The sequence below is a fragment of the Hakea prostrata genome, chromosome 9 (assembly GCF_041222555.1).
Source record: "Hakea prostrata isolate BN-2017 chromosome 9, UWA_Hpros_2, whole genome shotgun sequence".
Lineage (NCBI taxonomy): Eukaryota > Viridiplantae > Streptophyta > Magnoliopsida > Proteales > Proteaceae > Hakea > Hakea prostrata.
The window spans coordinates 21,902,270-21,927,265 of record NC_142608.1 but is presented as its reverse complement, the minus strand read 5'-3'; the positions used below and the strand labels follow the sequence as shown (position 1 = coordinate 21,927,265).

The 24,996-nt window shown below is 44.5% G+C and overlaps 1 pseudogene; it reads right to left on the bottom strand.

Moving 5' to 3' along the window:
• LOC149005004 (protein IRX15-LIKE-like) overlaps window positions 1-24,687 on the bottom strand; it is a 45,899-nt pseudogene extending 21,212 nt beyond the window's left edge.
• Window positions 24,688-24,996: the final 309 nt, after the last annotated feature.

Below are 24,996 nucleotides of genomic sequence, written 5' to 3'. Positions count from 1 at the left end.
TCGGCATCTCTCGTACCAACTCAAGCATAAGTCGTGGGTATATCCCGTAGTAATAACTCCAGGAGTTTCCGATTAGTGAGTCCCGTGAATAGAGCGGTTCTGGCTACTTGTTCGTCCAAGTTTTCTATCTCCATCGTCACTTTGTTGAATCTTTTTAGAAACTCTCTCGATCGATTCGTTCTTTCCTTGTTTGACAAGAAACAAGGTTTCTTCCGTTTTCTTAACCTCGTATCCCACTCCGAATCGCCCTATGAATTGGCACGCCAATTCGTCAAAGTTTACGATCCTTCCGAGGGGAGGTTAGAAAACCACTTTTGTGCCGCTCCGATTAGAGATGAACCAAAAAACCCCGCATAAAATTTCATCGAAATTACCGAAACCGCCATGGTCTCGTTGGTAATAGCCGATGTGAGCTGTTGGATCTCCGGAGCCATCGAATGTTGAGAAGGTAGGCAAACGGAAGTTATGGGGAAACCGATATCCCGCAATTGGCTCAGCGAAAGGAGTTTTCCTAATGACTGAGTAAATATCCTCAGTTATTCTTCCCTTAGCCAACTGCCCTAACTTCTCATTGATGTTGGCCAATTCTTGACCAATCTGGGTCGGGTGATCTTCAACAATATAATCACGACCTCGATTAACACGATCATCCCGCGCTACTCGATCATCACGAACAGCCCGTCCTTCACAAACATTCCTCTCGTCACGAACTGCTCGATCATCACGAACGGTTCTTCTGACAGTGGGTGAGTGAGTTCTTACCCCAGTATCCAACCTTGTATTTGAATCAGTTGTACTCTCTTGCGGTCTGTCGAACCAATCGCCTCGCCTCGGTTGATCATCAATCCTCCGAAGTCCTCGGTCTCCTTCACGGAAATTCTAATCAACATTCCGGTCTTCAGCCATTCTCTGGTCACGTGGCAATGCACGTCTCCCTGAATCGCGTTGATCAGGCTCTTGTGGTAAAACCACTCATTGGGTGAGCACGCGGAGTGCTTGGCTCACCTCCAAGAGTTGAATCTTTACCTGATCCAATTGATCTTGGATTGTATCAGGAGGAGGATTACGTCCTCCCTGGCCATCATCCACTTCGATAGGATTTTGGCTTTCCTGGGGAATATCTGGATTATTCACCCCGGTGTATCTCGAACACCGGAATTGCGTTGTGCAAAGCTGCTGCTGCGGCTGCTGTTCTAGTCACCATGGCTTTTCAAGTCGTTTCCCACGACGGCGCCAAATGATGCGTCCAAAATCTGCTCAGCCCTTGGATCTCCACGTGATGTCCTGCAAAACGAAAGCGTCAGATGTGGCCCGACCCGGGGTCGGGAGTCCACCTCCGAAGGCTAAGTCAATTGATGAACTTAATCACAAACGGCTCGCTAGAAGCACGAGCTAATGAATGAAGAAACGGGAAAGGTGATCTAGATAGCGGATCGCCGATAGTCTAGGTCTATCAGTATGTATCTGAACCTGAGTCTCAGATAGTATTCTTTTTGATCGATTGATCCCTCCCTCACCTTGTATGGTAGTGAGGTTTATATAGAGTGTACCTTCGAGTCTCCTTCGTTGGATGCACTTGAGCCTTCTTCGGGTAGTCGTTGGATTTCATCAGTGAGATCCGTTGAGCGATAGACTTCTACTAGTTTGGGCTAGTAGAGGACTCCTGAGATAACCGTTAGGTTATGCGATAGTTATCCCTTTGATAATGATTATCCGCAGCCGTCAGTTTGAGTCTGCCATCATCAGGGTGATAACCCTTATCCATAAGTAAGATTAGGGCACGCTTGTAGCCGAATAAGCTTTCTTCTTCAGCAAGCCATCTTCCGGATCTGGTTCGCTCGGGAGCGATTCGGTTTTCTCCGTCTCGACCGGGGTCGAGGGTCGGACCAGGTATGAACCTGGTTTGATCATAAACTCTCCATATCACTAGTCAACTCTAAGCCTCATACACTTTCCTAACATGTCCTAGATCAGTCTAGTGACATGATATGCATATAATTAAGTGTGATTACATGAGTGTATGTGAATGTGTCTTAAGTCCTTAATTTATCTAAGTCTTGAACTTGACTTGATTTCTCATCTTCTTGTGCTTTGATCTTGACGCTCATCTTGACCTTGGTTCCTTGTCCTAGATTACTTGAGCTTGAGCATCTGGTGAGTTTGGTCCAATCAGTCGAATTTGATCCACTTGTTTTAGTAATGAGCTGGACAATCACAACTTAATGTAGACATTAGTAATTTGTGTTTGTTATCATCAAAACTAATGGAGGCTAATGTAGCAATGCTGACATGATATTTCCCAACAAGTATAATGTTGGATTGGAATATTTATTGGTTGAGGCAAGTGTTAGATTGTAGAATTTCATCATATAACATTTGATGGGATCTTTATAGATTGAGGGCAAACGCAGAATTACAGTCTCTCATCATGGGTTTCATTTACACAAGTGAATGAGATGAAAAAAATGTAACGTCAGATTGAATGGGTTGGGAAAATGTAATGTTAGATTGAATGGGATGGGAAGTGTAGCGTTAGATTGAAATCTGTATCGATTGATGGTGAGCACTGGATTACAATATCTCATCATGCATTTATTTACATCAGTGAATAAAAATTAATGGGCAAATGGGATGTGAGTTTACATTTTGGGATTGGATTTTGGATAGAACCATCCTGTATAAGTAAGGGCTATTTAGGCAAGTGAAATGTGGCAATCTATTTTCCAACCAAAATCATACTCTCTTAGTGGGCAGGGACAGATCTCACCTGCAAATTGTGCAATAATAATGACAAATCTATTTGGCACATTTTCCTGTCATGCAATTGGATGAAGAGAATTTGGGCAGCGGGACCATTGGGACTTAGATTGGAATTTATAAATAATAACTTCCATTAGCTTTTGTAATTCCATTCTACTTCGCTGTGACTTTTGATAAAGATTCTAAAATCTGGTTTTCTCCATATTCATAATAACATGCTATCATATCTAGTTTGAAAGAAATATCAAGGTCTATAATAATAAAGATCCAAACCTACTAAGACTACTTGCCAATGTCAAAAGGTGGGTTGGGGACCTAAAGTTATCCCCTAAAAATAGAGCATAAATAACCAATGCAGAAATTAGACAATCACTTGCCTCCTTTAAATGCTTAAACTCATCTCACCAATCTTATTCTATGTAGGTTTACCTGATAAACTAGGAGGTGACAAATGGAGTGTTGGACTTTTGTGGGATGGAACCATCCAGGATATTAGCATAGGGATAACACCCGCAGGACAACTACGGGAGAATCTACTTGATGCGTCCAAGATCTGCCCAGCCCTTAGATCTCCTGAGAATGACCTGCAAAACAAAGCGTCAGATGTGGCCCGACCGCTGGGGTCGGGAGTCCACCTCCGAAGGCTAAGTCAGTTGATGAACTTAATCACAAACGGCTCTGCTAGAACACAGAGCTAAGGAATGAATAATTGGAATACGATTCAGATAGTAAGCATCTGAGTGTTCACGTCCAAGTGTGTGTGTCCTTCCCTTGTGGGGAGGTGATGTTCATATAGAGTATACCTTCGAATCTTCTTCGTTGGATGTATTTGAGCCTTCTTCGGATAATCGTTGGATCTCAACAAATAGATTCGTTGAGTGATAGACTTCTACTAGTTTGGACTAGTAGAGAACTCCTAGGATAACCCGATCGTTATCTGATGGTTATCCTCTTGAAAGCGATAAGTGACAGCCGCTGAAATCTACCTGCCGTCATTAGGTTAATTAACCTCCTCCATAAGTATTGGATTAGGGCGTGCTTGTGGCTGATTTAGTTTTCTTCCTCAGCAAGCTACCTCCTGAACCCGGCTCGCTTGAAAACGAGTCGATTCCCTTCGTCTCGACTGGAGTCAAGGATCAAACCATGAATGAACCAAGTCCAATCATATTTTCTCAGTATCACGAGCCCCCCAGACCAAGCGTTCGGTCGATCCCGAGGGTTTGGTTTTTAACTGGGTTCGTCGTCAAGTAATAGTCTTGCATAATCCTTTAAATGTCATTGCGCATTTAATGCGGTAGTGTCGCTTTTTCCTCGAGCTTTGTGAGGGTACCACTACGCATCCTCCTGCAGTTGAAACTATCATGGCTCACACAATCAAAACGACTGTTTTTGAACACCTGTTTTGGATTCGTGAGTTCAAACTTTCGAGCCATCTTCAAATCTCGATCGTTGATGTTGAATTAATCTCGATCATTCACGTCCTCGAACATTCGTGCAGGTGCTTAAAAGCGGTTCGTTGTCTCCGTAGGTTTCATTCTTCTTGTCTGGAATTTTGAAACCTCGTCGTCTTCTTCGCGCCTTTACAATTCTTTCGTTCTCGAGCTCTCTGCCTCAGTGAATCAGTAAGTTTACTGATCTTTTTGCAAAGTTTACATTCTATCTCCAGGTTTCTTTTTCTCTGGAAACTGCAGTCAAACGTTTTAGTAATGGAAGATAGTAGGGTTTCCTCTGAGACTTCCCCTGTGCCAAGCGCCGGTAAATGCAATAGTGGCAATGAGGCCTTTGTTTCCCTTCCCTCTGAGCAGTCAGATAGTGACAACAAAACCCTAACTGCTCTTTGGCGTGACTTCGCAGAAGTTAGCCAACAAAGAGCAGAAGAAAAAACTGAGACTTCTTCTGTTCATCATGAGTCCGGACCTTCCATGACTCCTAGGGTGACTGCCGAGTTTTCTGAGCGGTCAAAAGAATCCACCAAATCTGCCGGTGGACCTGGATTTGTAGCTTCCTCCTATAATGAGGAAAATCTTCCTTTAGCTGTCAAGGGTTTTGGCTTTCCTTCTTCGTACCATCTTAGGGCTCCCAAATCAGATGAGAGAGTTGATTCAACCCTTCCGGGTGAATTTTCCCTGTATATAGATGCACTGGAAAGCAGGGTTCGCTTTCCTTTCTTCAACCCCTTATTTGCAGCCGTTCTGAATCATTGGGACATCTGTCCCGAAATGTTTCTTCCCAATAGCTAGGTAAAAGCTGCCAAGGCTGTTGTGACTGCTGAACGACAGTCCCCTCGAGCCTTGACTGCAGTACAAGTATCTTCTGCACCTCCTCCAGACCCTTAATACAAGGGTATCAGGAACCTGAAGCCAGTAGTTGAAGCTTCGGGGAGAGGGAAAAAACCAATGGCGGAAGAGATAGACCTCCCCTCTTCTACTCAATCCAAAAGGAAGCATGACTCAGCTGATGCTTCCACCCTGAATAAATCCAAAAAGAATAAAGACTCTGAGGAGATCTTCATGCCTCAATGGACGCTGACGCGGACAGATCGAGCAACTCAGGATCTTGGGAAGGCTGCTGAATGGAGCTCTCTCGGTCTTTTGCCTGCCGATCGTCAGGCCTTTGAAGCTCTGGAGGATGACGTTCTTGTTAGTCATTCCACAAGGTATTAATCTTCTTGATATTTTGCTAATTGCTTTGTAATCTTCTCCGAGATTTTCTGATAATCTCTCCGTCTTTTCAGGAATGCTGTGTTGAGCTTTTATCAACACATGGAGGCATTGAGCCGAGTTGGTCGCAATGGCTCCTTGCTGCAGATCTGTGAAGAGAATTCGGCAAAGGCCAATTCTGAAGTAGACCAGCTGAAGAAGGCAGCCGAAGAGCTGAAGGAGAAGCACGATGAGGAGCTGAATTCCTTAAGGAAGGAACTTTACTCAGCAAATGTTCGTGCCCATGCTGCTGAACGTGAGGCCATGAAGCATAAAAAGGAGGCTATTGCCTTTGGCGAGAGCCTTGAGCTTAAGTCCTTGGATAATGAGCGCCTATCGAAAATGACAGTTCCTAGCGAACCCGAACATATCAAGTCATTTCTTCGGAGGAAATGCATTCGGGAGTATCTGAACAGTGCCCCCTTTACTAAATTGATGGGCCGCTTCAACCTTCAAGCTTTTCGAGCGGGGCAAAATGACGTCTGGGAAAAGATCCTTGAATCTAACCCTTCCTTTGATACAACTCCCTTTCGAGAGGTGTGTCACAAAGAAATCTTCGGGAAGCTTAAGTTGGCTTTCCCAGATTGGGTTTTGGAAGAGGAGGATCCTATTCCAGCGGACTCGAATATTGAGGAGTATCTTGCTGATTCACCGCCTCTTCCCGAAGAACCTTCTAAGCCTGCTTCGGAAAGAGATCCTAATAAAGACTTCTCGGTTGATAATGAAGAAGAAACATAGGAAACCATTTCCCATATGTATATCTTTTTTTTGTAAGGGTTGGCCCTCCACGTTCTTGATGAAATAAAAATCAATCTTTTTTCTCGAACTCTTCCAATGATTGCCTTAATGCTTCTTCGTCTCATATCCCAAAATATCGTCTTTAGGTCAAGACGTAAATGATATAAGTTAATCTTGTAGAGTAACTTGTACCTTAACTGGAGATAACGTTCGGGATATCACAGAGATGCGCTCGGGAGAGATGTGTTCATTTTCCTCTGAACATTTACTCCCAACCGTTCCTCTATTTATTGCGAAGTCCAAACGTTTTCCTGCATTCGTATGCCAATCACTTCTCCCAATAAGTTAGAAATACTTCATGTGGTGCGACGGTTGGTAGTATCCTCGTATCAGGTGAATATTGTTCCACGTGGAAGCTTTGATCAGCCTTCGAATTTTAAATTTGAAGCGTCGTTATCCCCTGACCATTGATCCTTCGTTTTGAGGAGTTCAAAGCGTCTCTTCAATCTTGTCCCTTGATTACCTTGGGGTTTCAACCATCGCATCACACCTTGAGGCTATTTAAGCCCCTCAAAGGTACTTCACCCTTATCTTGCTATCTACAAATTATTTCTGTCTGATAGATTTGCAAAACAACATTTCGTCTTCTTTTGCTCTATACGTACTCTTGTCCTTCAACACCATCTTCGATCAGAAGTTGAAAAAGTAAGTCTTTTGCTCCATTTTTGTCACGAATCTTCATCTCTTCTTCTCCCTGAGTAAACTCCACAGTATTCATACTTTGGGTTTACTTATGATGGAAGTTGTGAACTGTTCATGAGTAACAGAGACCTAGGGTTTCCCCTTTTTCTGTATGTTGTAGGATCTTTGTACTGACACTACTTTTTTGTATTTGCAGTGCCTCCAAGAATTGATTTGAGCTTTATTAGGGCGAATTCCTGTAAGAAAACTGCCCAGTACCGACGAAGGTTGCTTCCTTTGAGGGGATTGCATCTGGTGAATCTTCTAAACATATGGAGACTGCTGTTGGTGAATCTTCAGATCAGATTCCCATAGTTTCTGCTGATGTTTCTCCTACGCTCCCTCTGCCTGAAGAAACCGTTCGGTCTTTCAAGGAGGATGTGGCTCCCTCCGTCGTTGTTTGTACTATTGATGCCCTTGCTGGAGAAACCGTTCGGGATCCCCTGATGAAGACCCTTCGGACATCTGAGGCAACTATGTTGGCATCTGATGAAGGTGCGGTCCCTGCAGGTGCTGCTTCTATTTCCAACTCTAAGGCTTGTTTGGCATCCTCCTCCTCCCCATCTCTGGAGCTGGAGGATTTTGCCACCAGGAAGCATCCTAGGTTGGCGGATGATGTAGCTCATCCTTCTTGTTCTTCGAGGAAGTCTGACTTGGTATCAAGCGAGTTTGACAAGGCACTGGAGTGGTGCACTGCTGTTCAAATGCCTGCCAAGAGTAGAGTCCTCTCCACCATTCCAGACAATGACTTTATGAAGTCACTGGTGATGTAAGTTTTTCTTCATTTCCTTTTTGTTCTGAAGATTTTTCTTTTTCTCATGACTAACTCGAAAGTTGTTGCAGGAGTCTTACTGGTAACTTCCACAACCAAGTGGAAGCAGCCTCTAGACTCAGTAGACTGAGTGATGAAGTTTCCAAGCTTCGGGAAGACTCCAAAGCCAAAGACGCAGAAATTGCTCGTCTTGGAAACTTAGCTTGGGATGTTGCAAGGGAGAAGAATTCCGTGATCGAACGTCTCCATTTGGATTTGGATGATGCTAGGGAGAAGATCCGGCGGCTGGAACGAGAAGCAGGAAGGTCAGGGGCGAAAGGATCTGAAGCGTTACCCCAAAGGCAAGCTGTTATTCCTTTGCCCGAATCCCTTCCAACTGATGTTCGCAGAGCTTGCATCTTCAAATATTTGCATAGTAAGCCTTTTGTTGACATGCTGAACGCTTATAACTTGCAGCATACCGGGATGGCAAAAACGAAGTATGGGAATCAATATTAAGGAGACATCCTTATTTCAACACGATTCCCTACAGCCAATTGTCATCCTGAAGTGTTTGCAAAGCTGGGTCTTCCTCTTCCTGACTGGACCAAGGATACGATCGACCTTCCACCTCCAGATTCGGATATCATGCATTATCTCGATGATTTCCCTCCTTATGCTCCTCTCCAAGGATTCAGTTATGAAGAGCTTGCCTTGAATGCAGGTTTGATCAAAGACCATGCTTCTTCCGGTCAAGCTGGATAAGAGTATGGAATTGTAGAGGATTTTGTACTTGCAGAATGCTTCGCAATCCTTAAGGGGAAAAAAACAAATGATAATATATGTTTTCTTGACCCCGTTCTTCTTCTTCTTCTTCTTGAATCCATGTTGCTTCTGGACTCTGTGTTACTTCTGGAAAAGCTCCTTCGATCTTGTTTAACTTCTTGATGATGTCTTTTCTTTTTTGACTGAGCGAAGATTGTACCCCAACACTTGTTGTCTCATATGTATGCTTGATGTAAAGGTCGGCCTCTTCTGGTCGTTTAAAGAAATAAATAATTAAACTTCATCTTTGAACTTTGACAGTCACTTGAGTCATTGTAGAAGGACCCACACGAGTTTTAAACCGATGCCTTTACTTAAGGATTTCCGGAGAAATTCAATAAGTCTGAGAAGGAACTCACTCAGGTTTTAAACCGATGCCTTTACTTAAGGATTTTCGGAGAAATTCAATAAGTCTGAGAAGGAACTCACTCGGGTTTTAAACCGATGCCTTGTAGAAGGACCCACACGGGTTTTAAACCGATGCCTTTTGATTTTGTCGCTGGATCTGTTCCTCGAATGTGTTGTATGATGCCCCCAATCAAAAGACAGTATGTTGAAAACTGAAAATTGTATTGATTGAGTTTGAAATTTGTTACATCATGAACGAGAATGATAATCTTCAAGGATAATATTTCTTCAGATGCCTGGCATTCCACGAACGATCCAACTCTTTCTGGATTGTCATGTTCTTTAGCTTGTAAGCCCTCGAACCGACTGGTTTAATAACCATTGATACGTCCAAAATCTGCTCAGCCCTTGGATCTCCACGTGATGTTCTGCAAAACAAAAGCGTCAGATGTGGCCCGACCGCTGGGGTCGGGAGTCCACCTCCGAAGGCTAAGTCAGTTGATGAACTTAATCACAAACGGCTCTGCTAGAAGCACAGAGCTAATGAATGAAGAAACGGGAAAGGTGATCTAGATAGCAGGACGCTGATAGTTTGGATCTATCAGTATGTTTCTGAACCTGAGTCTCAGATAGTATTCTTTTTGATCGATTGATCCGTCTCCTCACCTTGTATGGTAGTGAGGTTTATATAGAGTGTACCTTCGAATCTCCTTCGTTGGATGCACTCGAGCCTTCTTCGGGTAGTCGTTGGATCTCATCAATAAGATCCGTTGAGCGATAGACTTCTACTAGTTTGGACTACTAGAGGACTTCTGAGATAACCGTTAGGTTATGCGATAGTTATCCCTTTGATGATGATTATCCGCAGCCGTCAGTTTGAGTCCGCTGTCATCAGGGTGATTACCCTAATCCATAAGAAAGATTAGGGCACGCTTGCAGCAGAATAATCTTTCTTCTTCAGCAAGCCATCTTCCGGCTCCGGCTCGCTCGGGAGCGATTCGGTTTTCTCCGTCTCGACCGGGGTTGAGGGTCGGACCAGGTATGAACCTGGTCAGATCATAAACTCTCCATATCACGAGCCCCCCAGACCAAGCGTTCGGTCGATCCCGAGGGCTTGGTTTTTAACTGGGTTCGTCGTCAGGTGATGATCTCTACGTGCTTCATTAAATGTCATATCACATTCAATGCGGTGGTCACTTTTCCTCGAGCGTTGTGAGTGTAAGGCCACGTATCTTCGTTGCGGTTGATCTGTCGTGGCTCACGTCATCCAAGCGACGGTTTCCGAACGCCTATTTCGGATTCGTGAGTTCAAACCTTCAAAACGTCTTTGAATCTTGATCGTTGATTTTGAATCAATCTCGATCGTTCAGATTCCCGAACACTCGTGCGGGAGTTTTAAAAGCGTTTCATTGTCTTCGTAGGTTTCATTCTTCCTGTCTGGAATTTGAACCTTTGTTGTCTGCTTCGCGCCTTCCTGCTCTCAAGCTTCCGTCTCACTGAATCAGTAAGTTTACTGGTCTTTTCTTTTTGTAGTTTTTTGTAACGAGTAATGGCAGACGATAGGGCTTCTTTAGTACCCCATGTTGGTGATAGCAGTGATGCTTTTGCTTCTCCTGGTCCCGAACAGTCGGATAGTGATAACAAAACCCTAACTGTCCTCTGGCAGGAGTTTGCTGAAGTTTCTCGACAAGGTTTTGAAAGAAAAACCGAAACTTCTCCCCGTCCTTCTCGAGTCTGGATCTTCCAAGATTTTCGAGTCTTCTAGGCAGCCTCAAACCTCCGGGTCCAATGGTGGGCCTGGCTCTGTTCCTTCCATTTATAATGGAGAAACCCTTCTTTCAGCTGTCCAAGATTTTGACCTTCCTTCCTCATATCAGGTTAGGGCTCCCCACCCTGATGAGAGGGTTGATTCATCCCTTTCGGGTGAATTTTCTTTGTACATAGATGCACCGGAAAGCGGGGTTCGCTTTCCCTTTTTTAATCCTTTATTCTCCCAGCTTTTGAATCACTGGAACATTTGTCCCGGAATGCTCCTCCCCAATAGCTGGCGTCTTATCGTCGGCTTCTTGGGTTTGTGTTTTGAGCTTGGCATTACGCCATCTCTTTCTCTTTTTGTACATTTTCATGTTCTTTCTATCTCCCATCCTCCCGGATGGGTCTTTCTTTCCAAACGCAATAAGGCTGAACTTGATTGGAGGGGCAACATCCTTGTCAAAGGAACTTGCCCTTCTAATCACAAAAGATGGCGCGGACGATACTTTTTCTGTCGAGCGCCTCCATCAGATCTTAACTTCCCGACCTCCTGGAGGAGGTTTACTTCTTCGTCCGAAAGTAACCGGGGCCTTCCCTTATCTAGAGAAGACGAGGCGGCCATCAGGAAGATCAAATCCATTCCGTGGTATCAAGAGATACATGGATATGAAATGGAGTATAACTCCATCCTTCAAGATCTTGGGGCTTGGCTCATTGTGAGCTTCTAACCATCATCCTTTGATTTGACTGAAGTGGGATATGTCTTGAATTCTCGATTCTTGTCCTTCTTCTTTGCAAGTGCCTCCCGGGAACGAACCCCGAAAGCCTGCGGGTGAAGGCCGCTAGGGCCGTTGTGACAGCCGAGCAACGATCGCCCGTGGTCTTGACTGCAGATCAAGAGGCTTCTCTTCCCTCTCCCGACCCCTCTTACAGTGGGTATCGGGAATATCGGGCCTGTAGCTGATGCTTCGGGTAAAGGGAAGAAACCAATGGTGGAGAGTGCTAACGTCTCCTCCTCCGTCCGAACCAAGAGGAGGCATGACACAATTGATGCTCCCTCCAACAAAAAATCCAAAGCTTCAACGGATGGTGAGGAAGTCTTCATACCCCATTGGACCCTGAAGATGACCGACAGGGTCACTCGGGATCCTGAGAAAGCTGCAGAGTGGAGCTCCCTCAGTCTTGCTCCTTCTGATTGCCAGGAGTTTGAAGCCCTGGATGACACCTCCCTTGTTAGTCAATCTACAAGGTACCGGTCTTCTTGCTTACTTATGTTTTCATAATTTCTTATGACTTCTTCTGATTCTGAAAAATTACTTTTCTGCTCCTCGCTAACTCGAAAGTTGTTTGCAGGAGTCTTCTTCGGTAACTTCCACAACCAAGTGGAAGCCAGTTACTAGACTCGATGAGGTTGAGCAATGAAGTTTCTAGGCTTCAGGAAATCTCTGAAGCTAAAGATGTTGAGATTGCTCGCCTTCGGAATCTAGCTTGGGAGGTGGCAGGAGAAAAGAATTCGATGATTGGTCGTCTTTGGTCGGACTTGGATGATGCCAGGGAGAAGATCCGGCGACTGGAGCGGACAGTTGGAAAGTCAGGAGCTAAAGGATCTGAAACATTACCCGAAAGGCAAGCTGTCGTTCCTTTGCCCGAATCCCTTCAACCTGATGTTCGCAGAGCCTGCGTCTTCAAGTATTTACACAAGTAAGCCTTTTGGTGATATGCTGAATGCTTATAACTTGCAAAGGCGTATCGGGATGGTGAGAACGAAGTATGGGAATCAATATTAAGGAAAGATCCTCATTTTGATACGACTCCCTACAAAGTCTTGTTTGCCATCCCGAAGTATTTACCGACCCGGGTATTCCTCCTCCCGACTGGACCAAGGATAAGATTGATCCTCCACCTTCCGATCCAGATATTATGCAATATCCGGAAGATTCTCCCTGGTTTATTCTCCGCTGGAAGAAGTCAATTATGACGAGCTTGTACCGAATGCGAGTTTGGTCGAGGACCATTCTTCTCCTGGACAAGCTTGACAAAGAGTATGAAATTGCGGAGGATTTTCTGAATATCGAAATATTTTTGTAATCCTCATTTCTTCTCTTCTTTTCCTTGACTCCCCACCAATGGTTGACTCATATGTTTGTTCTAGCAAAGTCGCGTCGATCTTGTATAACTTGTTAACAGTCACCTGTAATGACTTTCTTCTTTGATCAAAGATTGTATCCAGCTCTTGTAATTACTTTGATACTGGCCTCTTTGGATCTTCTGAAGAAATAAGAAATTACTTTATCTTTGAACTTTGCTAGCCACTTGAATCGCCGTTGCATTAGGTCTTAGTTGTCTGAAACAATGCCTTTACTTAAGGATTCCCGGAGAAATACAATAAGTCTGAGAAGGAACTCACTCGGGTTTTAAACCGATGCCTTATACTTAAGGATTTCCGGAGAAATACAATAAGTCTGAGAAGGAACTCACTCGGGTTTTAAACCGATGCCTTATACTTAAGGATTTCCGGAGAAATACAATAAGTCTGAGAAGGAACTCACTCGGGTTTTAAACCGATGCCTTATACTTAAGGATAATTCAAAAATTCAATAAGTCTCGAAGGAACTCACTCGGGTATCAAACCGACGCCTTGCAAAAGGAACTCACTCGGATTTTCATCCGATGCCCCGACTTAAGAAAGTTCGAAAAATTTTCCATAAGCGTTGAAGTGTTGAAGGACCCACACGAATTTTCATCCGATGCCTTATAGTTGGATCTTGTTCTTGAATGTGGTGTATGATGCCCCCCAATCAAAAGATAGTTTGTTGAAAGCCAAAAATTGCATTGATTGAGTTGAAAATGATTACATCACGAACAAAATCGAAATCATCCTCAAGGATAAAACTTTTTGAGCGCCATGCCTAGCATTCCACGAACGATCCAACTCTTTCTGGGAATCTATGTTCTTCAGCTTGTAAGCTCCTGAACCGACCGGTTTCACAACCATATAGGGTCCTTCCCAGGAAGGGTCCACCTTTCTTTGGTGACGCGGGTCGGAAGCTAGGGTGTTTCTCAACACCAAATCTCCGGCTAAGTACCGACGATTCTTCACTCGAGTATTATAATGAGATGCTATCCTTCTATGATAATGTTGAGTTCGTGCTATTGCCTTTGCCCGAACTTCATCCAACAAATCAATACTATCAAGCAGTCCTTGTTCATTTTCTTTTTCCTCGAACTCACGATCCCGTAACGTCCCCGCCATTATCTCCACAGGTGCCAATGCTTCGGATCCATATGCCAACCTGAATGGAGTTTCTCCTGTAGGTGTTCGAACCGTAGTTCTATAAGCCCACAATACATTATGTAGTTCTTCGACCCAAGAAGCTTTGTCAGCTTCGAGTCTTCTCTTTATTCCTTCCAGTAGCGTTCGGTTAGTAACCTCTACCTGGCCATTGCTTTGGGGGTATGCCACTGAGGACATACGATGCTCGATCATATATGTTCCACGGAATTGCTCAAATTGTGGACAAGTGAACCGAGTACCATGGTCGATGACAATTATCTTTGGAATCCCAAAGCGATATATGATTGATTCAAGCACAAATTTTTCCACTTTTTTCTCAAGAATTGTCGCCGCAGGTAATCGGCTTCTACCCATTTTGTGAAGTAATCAATTGCTACTATCGAGATATTCCCGTCCGCTTAATGCCTTGGTGAATTTGCCCATGATATCAATTCCCCACATTGTGAAAGGAATGGGATTTAGAATTGAAGTCATAATTTCCGCTGGCGCTTCGACATCTGTAGCATGAATTTTACAGTTACTACATCGACGAACGTAGTCCATAGCAGCCTCTTGGATCTTAGGCCAATATAACCCAAGTCTTAGAATTTTGTGGGCCGGGGCTCGCCACCCATGCGAGTGCCACAAATTCCTTCATGAACCTCAGCCAAAGCTGATTTTGCTCCTTCGGGGCCTATACATCTCATAAGGGGTCCAAGCATAAGATCTTTTGTATAGTCTCCCATTCTCGAATGACAAATCTAGCTGATCGAGTCTTGATCAACCTTTCCTCTCTTCGGATCCTCGGGTAACTTGTCATCCCTTAGATACTCGATTATTGGATCCATCCAAAGAACGTTCGCTTCAATATAAGAAATTTCTTTCTCATGATAACTTGGAAAAGTTATCTCTTCAATGTAGACCGAAGGGTCTAGATTCTTTTCCTTGGCATTGGCTAGTCGGGATAGCTCATCTCGCCACTGAATTTTCATTCCTCGAAATCGAGATATCTTTAAATTCCGAAATTGGTTCTCAAATGCCCGCACTATCTCCCGATACTTTTGCAAGCGTGGTTCTTTAATGCCATACTCCCCCCGGACTTGGTTGACTATAAGCCGAGAGTCACTATAAATAGTAACATCTGCAATAGCTAATGCCTTTGATAACCGAAGTCCCTGCTATCGGGGCCTCATATTCCGCTTCGTTATTACTTGCATCAAATGCGAATCTCAAAGCATATCGAATAATAAATCCCGCTGGACTTTTTAATAGAATTCCAATACCGCTCCATCTTTATTACTCGAACCATCCACATATACCTCCCAAGTGGTTGGTATAATGGGATCTTCAATGGTGGGTTCCACTCGGTGCAGTAGTTTTTACTACAAAGTCGGCTAATGCCCGAGCCTTGATTGCAGTTCCGGGCTTAAAACTTACTTGGAACTCACTTAGCTCAACCGAGCAGGATACCATCCTTCCGGACAAATCAGGTTTGTTAAGAACTTTACTAAGAGGAAAAGTTGTAAATACCTCAATTGGATGAGCCCGAAAATATGGCCTTAGCTTCCCTGGCGGCCATCATGAGAGCCAGAGCTCGCTTCTCAATTTGCGAATATCTTGTCTCCGCGTCTAGCAACACGTGGCTTACATAGTAAATTGGCCACTGTTTCTTATCATTCTCCCGAACAAGTATCGCACCGACCGCCGAAAGGGATGTCGCTAGATATAGCTGTAATATTTCCCTCTTCTGCTGTCCGGACAGGATCGGTGGTTGTCCAAGTGCTTCTTTTAATTCCTCGAAAGCTTTCGGCACTCTTCAGTCCACTTTGCTTCCTTACGCCCTTCGGGTCTTTAAGGGCCTTGAAGAAAGGCAAACATTTTTCTCCGGACTTGGAGATAAATCGATTTAAGGCAGCAACTCTCCCCGTCAAACATTGTACATCCCGAACGGTTTTGGGAGCCTCCATATCAATCGAGCTTGTATTTTGGCAGGATTTGCCTCAATTCCCCTCTCGTGATACCATGAAACCCAAGAATTTGCCCGAGGAGACTCCAAAGGCACACTTTTTCGGGGTTCAACTTCGTTTGATGTTTCCTCGCATCGAGAAAACCTCGACCAAATCTGCAATGTGATTTGCTTTTGTAAAGCTTTTCACCAAGCATGTCGTCAACATATGCCTCAACATTCTTTCCTATCAGCTCTTTGAAGATCTTGTTGACGGCCCTCTGATATGTTGCTCCTGCATTCTTCAGGCCAAAAGGCATGACCTTGTAATAATAGCTTTCACGATCAGTCATGAAAGCCGTATACTTCTCATCCTCCTTATTCATAAGGATCCGATTATACCTCGAGTAGGCATCCATGAAACTTAAAGTTTCATATCCTGCAGTAGCATCTATCAAGAGGTCAATCCGAGGCAACGGGTAGCAATCTTTTGGGCAAGCTTTGTTTAGATCCGTATAGTCTGTACACATCCTCCACTTCCCATTTGCCTTTTTCACCATTACCACGTTGGCCAACCAAGTTGGGCACTCGATTGGTTCTATGAAACCAGAATTCTTATGTTTTTCAACTTCGTTCCAAACGGCTTCATACTTTTCAATAGAGAAATTTCTTCTTTTCTCAGACATCGGTTTCGCCTTAGGGTCTATCCAGAGTTTGTGCTCGCAATGGCCCGATCGATCCTCGGCATGTCCTCAGCAGACCATGCGAATACATCCTTATTCCGTTGAAGAAATAACTTCAACTCATCTTTAAACTCTTCCAATTGTTCGGACCCGACATAAGTAATCTTTTTCTCATCCTCGGTACACGCTGGATTTGCTCCAGCTTTCTCCATTGGTTCGGGCCTTTGCATCTCTGTCTCTTCCCGATCATCTCGAACTTCTATGGGGAGGGCAATAACCTTCCTCGGACCCTCCTTGTCTTTTAAATAGGCAACATAACACCGCCGAGAGATCTTCGGGTCGAGAGGAGACTTGACCGATTCCCATATCGGTCGGGAATTTTATCTTCAGGTGCTTTGTCGAAACAATAGCACCTATCTTGGATAAAGATGGTCGCCCGAGAATCATATTATAGGCTCGTAGTTCTCGAACCACCAAAAAATTGATTCGGACAGTTGTTTCTTTAGGAAAACTTCCAATGGAAAGATCCAACTGAACCGATCCTTCCGCTATCGCAGATGACCCCGCAAAGCCATACGGGTGTGTAGATGAAGGTTTCATCAAGTCCCGATCCACCTTCAATTTTTGATACACTTCGTAAGAAATTAGGTCAGCTGCAGACCCTGTATCAATCAATACTCTATGCACTTCCCGCCGTGCAATCTCTACCTTGATGACTATAGCATCATCATGAGGTAAACAAACATCTCTTTCGTCTTCTTCGCTAAAGGTGATAGAATCTTCACCATTCAGCTTCTTCCGCTTCGCGCCTCTCCGGCTCCAACAAATTTGGATTTGGTTTTTAAACTCCGGAATGATTCGGGCTCTGGACCCCCGAAGATGGTAAGGATCGGTGACCGAGTAGCAGCTTCAATCACCTCCTTGCCTTTTTTAGACTTCGGGGCCTCCCTCGATCGTTCGAACTAACCGAACGATTCCTTTTAGGGGCAGCCGCACGTGGCCCACGTGGCTCCTCTCTTCTCCCGTAACAAAATCGGATGAGATGTCCCCGAGATATCAATCTCTCAATATCCGCCTTCGATGACGACAGTCATTAGTGTAATGACCATAGTCCTTGTGGAATCGGCAATACTTTTCCCGATCCTGCTGCTCTCCGGGTTTCAAAAGAATTTTAGGCGGCGACTTCAAAATATTTTTTCTTTTGAGGATATTCAAAATATCAGCCCGAGGAGCATTCAATGGAGTGTACTCACTTCTACCGGGGGATCTTTGGCGCCAAGGTTGGGATCTTCCAACCCGATCGCGAACATTCTTCTTTGGCTTCGCTTCGCTCAGGAGCCTTTTGTTCCTTATTGGAGACTTTATTATCTCCCCGGCGCGCATCTAGAATCTCCATGACTTCAGCCTCGCTTCGGCATCTCTCGTACCAACTCAAGCATAAGTCGTGGGTATATCCCGTAGTAATAACTCCAGGAGTTTCCGATTTGTGAGTCCTGTGAATAGAGCGGTTCTGCCACTGTTCATCCAAGTTTTCTATCTCCATCGTCACTTTGTTGAATCTTTTCGGAAACTCTCTCGATCGATTCGTTCTTTCCTTGTTTGACAAGAAACAAGGTTTCTTCCGTTTTCTTGACTCGTATCCCACTGGAATCGCCCTATGAATTGGCGCGCCAATTCGTCAAAGTTTACGATCCTTCCCGAGGGGAGGTTAGAAAACCACTTTTGTGCTGCTCGATTAAAGATGAACCGAAAACCCCGCATAAAATTTCATCAAAATTACCCGAAACCGCCATGGTCTCGTTGGTAATAGCCGATATGAGCTGTTGGATCTCCGGAGCCATCGAATGTTGAGAAGGTAGGCAAACGGAAGTTATGGGGAAACCGATATCCCGCAATTGGCTCAAAGAAAAGGAGTCTTCCGAATGACCGAGTAAATATCCTCGATTATTCTTCCCTTAGCCAATTGCCCTAACTTCTCATTGATGTTGGCCAATTCTTGACCAATCTGGGTCGGGTGATCTTCAGCAATACGATCACGACCTCGATTAACACGATCATCACGTGCTACTCGATCATCACGAACAGCCCGTCCTTCACGAACGTTTCTCTCGTCACGAATCGCTTCGATCATCACGAACGGTTCTTCGACGATGGGTGAGTGAGTTCTTACCCAGTATCCAACCTTGTATTTGAATCGCTTGTACTCTCTTGCGGTCTGTCGAACCGATCGCCTCGCCTTGGTTGATCATCAATCCTCCGAAATCCTCGGTCTCCTTCACGGAAATTCTGATCAACATTCCGGTCTTCAGCCATTCTTTGGTCACGTGGTATTTGATCACGTGGCAATGCACGTCTCCCTGAATCGTGTTGATCAGGTTCTTGTGGTAAAACCACTCGTCTGGTGAGCACGCGGAGCGCTTGGCTCACCTCCAAGAGTTGAATCTTTACCTGATCCAATTGATCTTGGATTGTATCAGGAGGAAGATTACGTCCTCCCTGGCCATCATCCACCTCGATAGGATTTTGGCTTTCCGGGGAATATCCGGATTATTCACCCCAGGTATCTGAACACCGGAATTGCGTTGTGCAGCGGCTGCTGCGGCTGCTGATCTAGTCACCATGGCTTTTTCATGTCTTTCCCACAGACGACGCCAAATGATGCGTCCTGCTATCTAGATCACCTTTCCCGTTTCTTCATTCATTAGCTCTGTGCTTCTAGCAGAGCCGTTTGTGATTAAGTTCATCAACTAACTTAGCCTTCGGAGGTGGACTCCCGACCCCAGCGGTCGGGCCACATCTGACGCTTTTGTTTTGCAGGACATCACGTGGAGATCCAAGGGCTGAGCAGATTTTGGACGCATATATGGTCCTTCCCATGAAGGGTCCAATTTCCTCTGATGGTGTGGATCTGAAGCTAAGGTATTTCTCAATACCATTTCTCTTGCTGAGTATCGACGGCTCTTTACTCGGGAATTATAATGCGACGCTATCCTCCGTTGATAATGTTGAGTTCGTGCTATTGCTTTTGCACGAGCCTCATCCAATAAATCAAGGCTATAAGGCAGTCCTTGTTCATTCGCTTTTTCTTCGAATTCTCTGTCCCGTAGTGTTCTAGCCATTACTTCCACAGGTGCCAATGCTTCAGATCCGTAGGCCAGTTTAAAAGGAGATTCTCTTGTAGGTGTCCGAATCGTAGTTCGGTAGGCCCACAGGACATTCTGCAATTCTTCGACCCACAAGGCTTTATCAGCTTCGAGTCTTCTCTTTATTCCTTCAAGTAGTGTTTGGTTTGTAACCTCTACCTGACCATTGCTTTGGGGGTATGCCACTGATGACATACGATGCTCGATCAAATAAGTTCCACAAAATTGTTCAAATTGTGGACAGTCAAATTGAGTGCCATGATCGGTAACGATTATTTTTGGCATTCCGAACCGGTATATAATTGACTCGAGCACAAATTTCTCCACCTTTTTTTTCAGTGATGGTTGCCAAGGCACTAGCCTCGACCCATTTGGTGAAGTAATCGATTGCTACTATAAGATACTCTCTTCCGCCCGACGCCTTGGTGAATTTGCCCATGATATCGATTCCCCGCATCGCGAAAGGGATGGAATCTAAAATCAAAGTCATGGTTTCAGCTGAGCGTTTAGATACCGTAACATGGATTTGACAGTTGCTACATCGGCGAACGTATTCCATAGCAGCCTGTTGGAGTTTAGGTCAGTATAATCCAAGCCTCAGAATTTTGTGTGCCAAGGCTCGACCGCCCATGTGAGCACCACAAATTCCTTCATGCACCTCAGCAAGGGCTGATTCCGATCCCTCGGGACCCAAACATCTCAGGAGGGGTCCAGAGTAAGATCTTCTGTACAACCTTCCATTCTGCATAATGAATCGTGATGATCGTAATTTGATTAATCTCGCCTCTTTCGGATCCTCTGGTAACTTATCATCTCTCAGATATTCAACTATTGGATCCATCCAACAACGCTCCGCTTCAATATAGGAAATTTCCTTCTCGTAATAACTTGGAAATGTTATCTCTTCGATGTAGACTGAACGGTCTAAATTCTTTTCTTTGGCATTGACTAATCGGGATAACTCATCTGCCAATGTATTTTCTTCTCTTGGAATCTAACATACTTTCAGATTCTTAAACCCTTTCTGCAATACTTGCACAATCTCTTGATATTTCTGTAACCGGGGTTCCTTAACACCATATTCCCCCTGTACTTGGTTGACAATAAGCTGAGAGTCACTATAAATAGTTAAGTCTGCTATTGCCAAAGCTTTTGACAATCTAAGTCCAGCTATTAGGGCTTCGTACTCCGCCTCATTATTACTTGCTTCAAATGCAAATCTTAGTGCATACCAAATAATAAATCATGCTGGACTCTTCAGGAGAATTCCAGCTCCTGCCCCATCTTTGTTGCTTGAACCATCCAAATATACCTCCCACACTGTCGGGATAGTGGGCTCGGTAACTTCTTCCATGGGTGCAGTAGTCTCTACTACAAAGTCGGCTAGTGCTTGAGCTTTGATTGTCATTCGAGGCTTAAAACTTACTTGGAACTCACTGAGTTCAACCGACCATGCCACCATTCTTCCAGATAAATTAGATTTACGAAGAACTTTACTAAGAGGAAAAGTAGTAAATACCTCGATGGAATGAGCCTGAAAATATGGCCGTAGTTTTCTAGCTGCTATCATAAGAGCTAGAGCCTGCTTTTCGATCTGAGAATATCGTGTTTCCGCGTCCGCAGTACGTGATTGACATAATAAATTGGCCATTGTTTCTTGTCCTTTTCCCGAACAAGAACTGCTCTGACCGCCGAAGGGGATGCTGCTAAATATAGCTGCAAGACTTCTCCCTTCTCGGGTAGAGATAATAGCGGTGATCTTCCTAGTGTCTCCTTTAGTTCCTCGAAAGCTTTCTGACATTCTTCAGTCCATTTTACCTCCTTGCTTCCCCTCAAGTCTTTGAGAGCCTTGAAAAAAGGTAGACACTTTTCTCCTGATTGTGAGATGAAATGGTTCAAAGCGGCTACTCTCCCCGTTAAGCATTATACATCCCGAACAGTTTTGGGGGCCTCCATGTCAATCAAAGCTTGTATTTTGGTTGGATTAGCCTCAATACCCCTTTTTGATACCATGAAGCCCAAGAATTTGCCTGACGAGACTCCAAAGGCGCATTTCTCCAGATTCAGCTTCATCTGGTATTTTCGTAGTACCAAAAATACCTCTGTTAAATCTTCAATATGTTTCGTTCTTGCAATGCTCTTTACCAGCATATCGTCAACATAAGCTTCGACTTTTTTCCCGATCAAATCCTTGAATATTTTGTTGATAGTCCTTTGGTAAGTAGCCCCTGCATTCTTCAGGCCGAATGGAATGACTTTATAATAAAAACTTTCACGATCAGTCATGAAAGCCGTAAACTTTTCATCCTCCCTACTCATGAGGATTTGATTATACCCTGAGTAAGCATCCATGAAACTCAAGGTTTCATATCCTGCAGTTGCATCTATCAGCAAATCAATCCTAGGCAACGGGTAACAATCTTTAGGGCAAGCCTTGTTGAGGTTTGTGTAATCTGTACACATTCTCCACTTCCCGTTTGCCTTTTTGACCATCACGACGTTGGCTAGCCAGATGGGGCATTCAATTGGTTGAAACCAGAACTCTTCAGCTTCTCGACTTCGCCCCGAACGGCTTCATATTTTTCCATGGAGAAATTTCTCCTTTGCTGGATAACTGGTTTCACCTTGGGATCTAGCCAAAGTTTGTGTTCTGCAACCTGCCTATCGATTCCTGGCATATCATATGCAGACCACACGAACACGTCACTATTCTGCTGAAGAAAAGACATCAACTCCCCTTTGAATTCTTCCAGCTGCTCATACCCGATATAAGTAACTCTTTTTTCATCACCGGGATACAACTGGATTTGCTCCAGTTTTTTTATGGGCTCGGGCCTTTGCATTTCTGCTTCATCCCGATCATCTCGTACTTCAATCGGTAACGCCGTTACCTTTCTCGGCCCTTCCTTATCTTTTAAATATGCAACATAACATTGCCGAGAAATCCTCTAGTCAGATGAAACTTGACCGACTCCCATCTCAGTCGGGAACTTTATTTTAAGGTGCTTCGTTGAAACGATAACACCTAATTTTGACAACGATGGTCTCCCAAGAATTAATTGTAAGCAGGGAGATCCCGAACCACCAAGAAATTTACCTGAACGGTGGCTTCCTTGGGGAAGCTCCCAATTGATAAGTCCAATTGGACCGATCCTTCGGCAACTACAGATGATCCTGCAAAGCCATATAGATGTGTGGATGATGGCTCCATCAAGTCTTCACCCACCTTAAGTTTTTGATAGGTTGCATAAGATAAAAGATCTGCAGCAAATCCAATGTCAACTAACATCCTGTGCACTTCTCGCGGCGCAATCTCTACCTTGATGACTATGGCATCATCATGAGGTAAACAAATGCCTCTCTCATCTTCTTCTCCAAAGGTGATCGAACCCTCACCATTTGGTCTCTTATGCTTTTGCGTTTCTCCGGTTTCAACAAATTTTGATTTTGCTTTCAGCCTCCAGAGTGATTCAGGCTCAGGACCTCCAAAAATTGTAAGGATCGGTGACCGAGTAGCATCAATTACCTCCTTACCCTTCTTAGATTTAGGAGCCTCTACTGGTTGATCCGGGCTAACCGATCGGTCCCTTTTTGGCCCCGCATTACGTGGTTCCTCTCGCCTTCTATTGACGAAACTGGACAAATGTCCTTGGGATATCAATCTCTCGATATCTGCCTTTAAATGTCTACAATCATTGGTATAATGACCATAATCTTTATGGAAACGACAATACTTTTCTCGATCCTGCTCCCCCGGTTTTGTAGGAAGCTTCGGAGGCCACTTCAAGATATTCCGCTTCTTGATAATATTCAGAATATCACCCCGAGGAGTATTTAATGGAGTATACTCACTTTTGTCAGGAGGTTCTGCCGCCACGCCTGATAAGGCTTTCCAACTCGATCTCAAATATTTTGCTTTGGCTTCTGCTTATTCTCAAGAGCCTTTTGCTCTTTTGCAGAGGCTTTATTGTCTCCCTGGCGCGCATCCAAGATTTCCGTGACTTCCGCCTGCTTTTGGCATCTCTGTACCAACTCAGCATAAGTTGCAGGCATATCTTGAAGTAATAACTCCAAGAGTCTTCGATTAGTGAGTCCGGTGAACAAAGCAGTTTTAGCTACTTGCTCATCTAAATTCTCTATCTCCATTGTAACCCTGTTGAATCTTTTCAGATATTCCCGAATTGATTCATTCTTCCCTTGTCTAATAGTAAACAAGGTTTATTCGGTCTTCTTGATCTGAATTCTACTCTGAAACCGCCCTATGAATTTGCGTGCCAACTCGTCGAAATTCACGATCCTCCCCGATGGGAGGTTCGAGAACCATTTCTGTGCCACTTCAGTTAAGGATGAACCAAAGACTCTGCAGAGAATTTCATCAGAATTACCTGCAACTGTTATAGTCTGCTGATAATAACCGATGTGGGCCGTAGGATCTCCGGAGCCGTCGAATGTAGAAAAAGTTGGCAGACGAAAATTGTGAGGAAACTAATATCCGGCAATGGGCTCGGCAAATGGAGTCTTTCGAATAACTGAATATATATCATCAGTTATCCTACCTTTCGCCAATTGCCCAAGCTTCTGATTGATATTAGCCAATTCCTGACCAATATGTGTCGATCGATCTTTAGCAACACGATCACGACCTCGAACAACGTAATCATTATCACGAACAGCGCGATCATCTCAAACAGCACGATCATCACGAACAACACGATCATCACGGTCAGCACGATCATCACGAACAACACGTCTAATAGTTGGTGAGTGAGTTCTCACTCCTGTAACCAACCTTGTATTTGAATCAGTAGTACTCCCTTGTGGTCCATCGAACCGATCATCACGCCTAGGGAGATTTTCAGTTCTCCTAGGTATTAGGTCGCCTTCATGGAAGTTTTGACAGACATTTTGTTCGTCAATCAGTCTCCGGTCTCGCTGTGATGCACGCCTTCCTGCATCACGACGATCGGGCTCTGGTGGCACCACCACCTGCTTGGTTAGTGCCCGAAGTTCCTGACTTACATCCAGCATCTGGAGTTTCAGTTGATCCAGTTGATGCTAGAGCGAATCTTGAGGATTATTACCTCCTTGACCGCCATCTACTTCGAGCGGCCGACTTCCATGAGGAATATCTGGATTGTTTACTCCAGGAATTTGGACGCCAGCATCCCGCTGTGCAGCAGCTGCTGCTGCTGTCGCTGATTTAGTCACCATAGCTTTCTGAAACGCTTCCCACAGACGGAGCCAAATGATGCATCCAAGATCTGCCCAGCCCTTAGATCTCCTGAGAATGACCTGCAAAACAAAGCGTCAGATGTGGCCCGACCGTTGGGGTTGGGA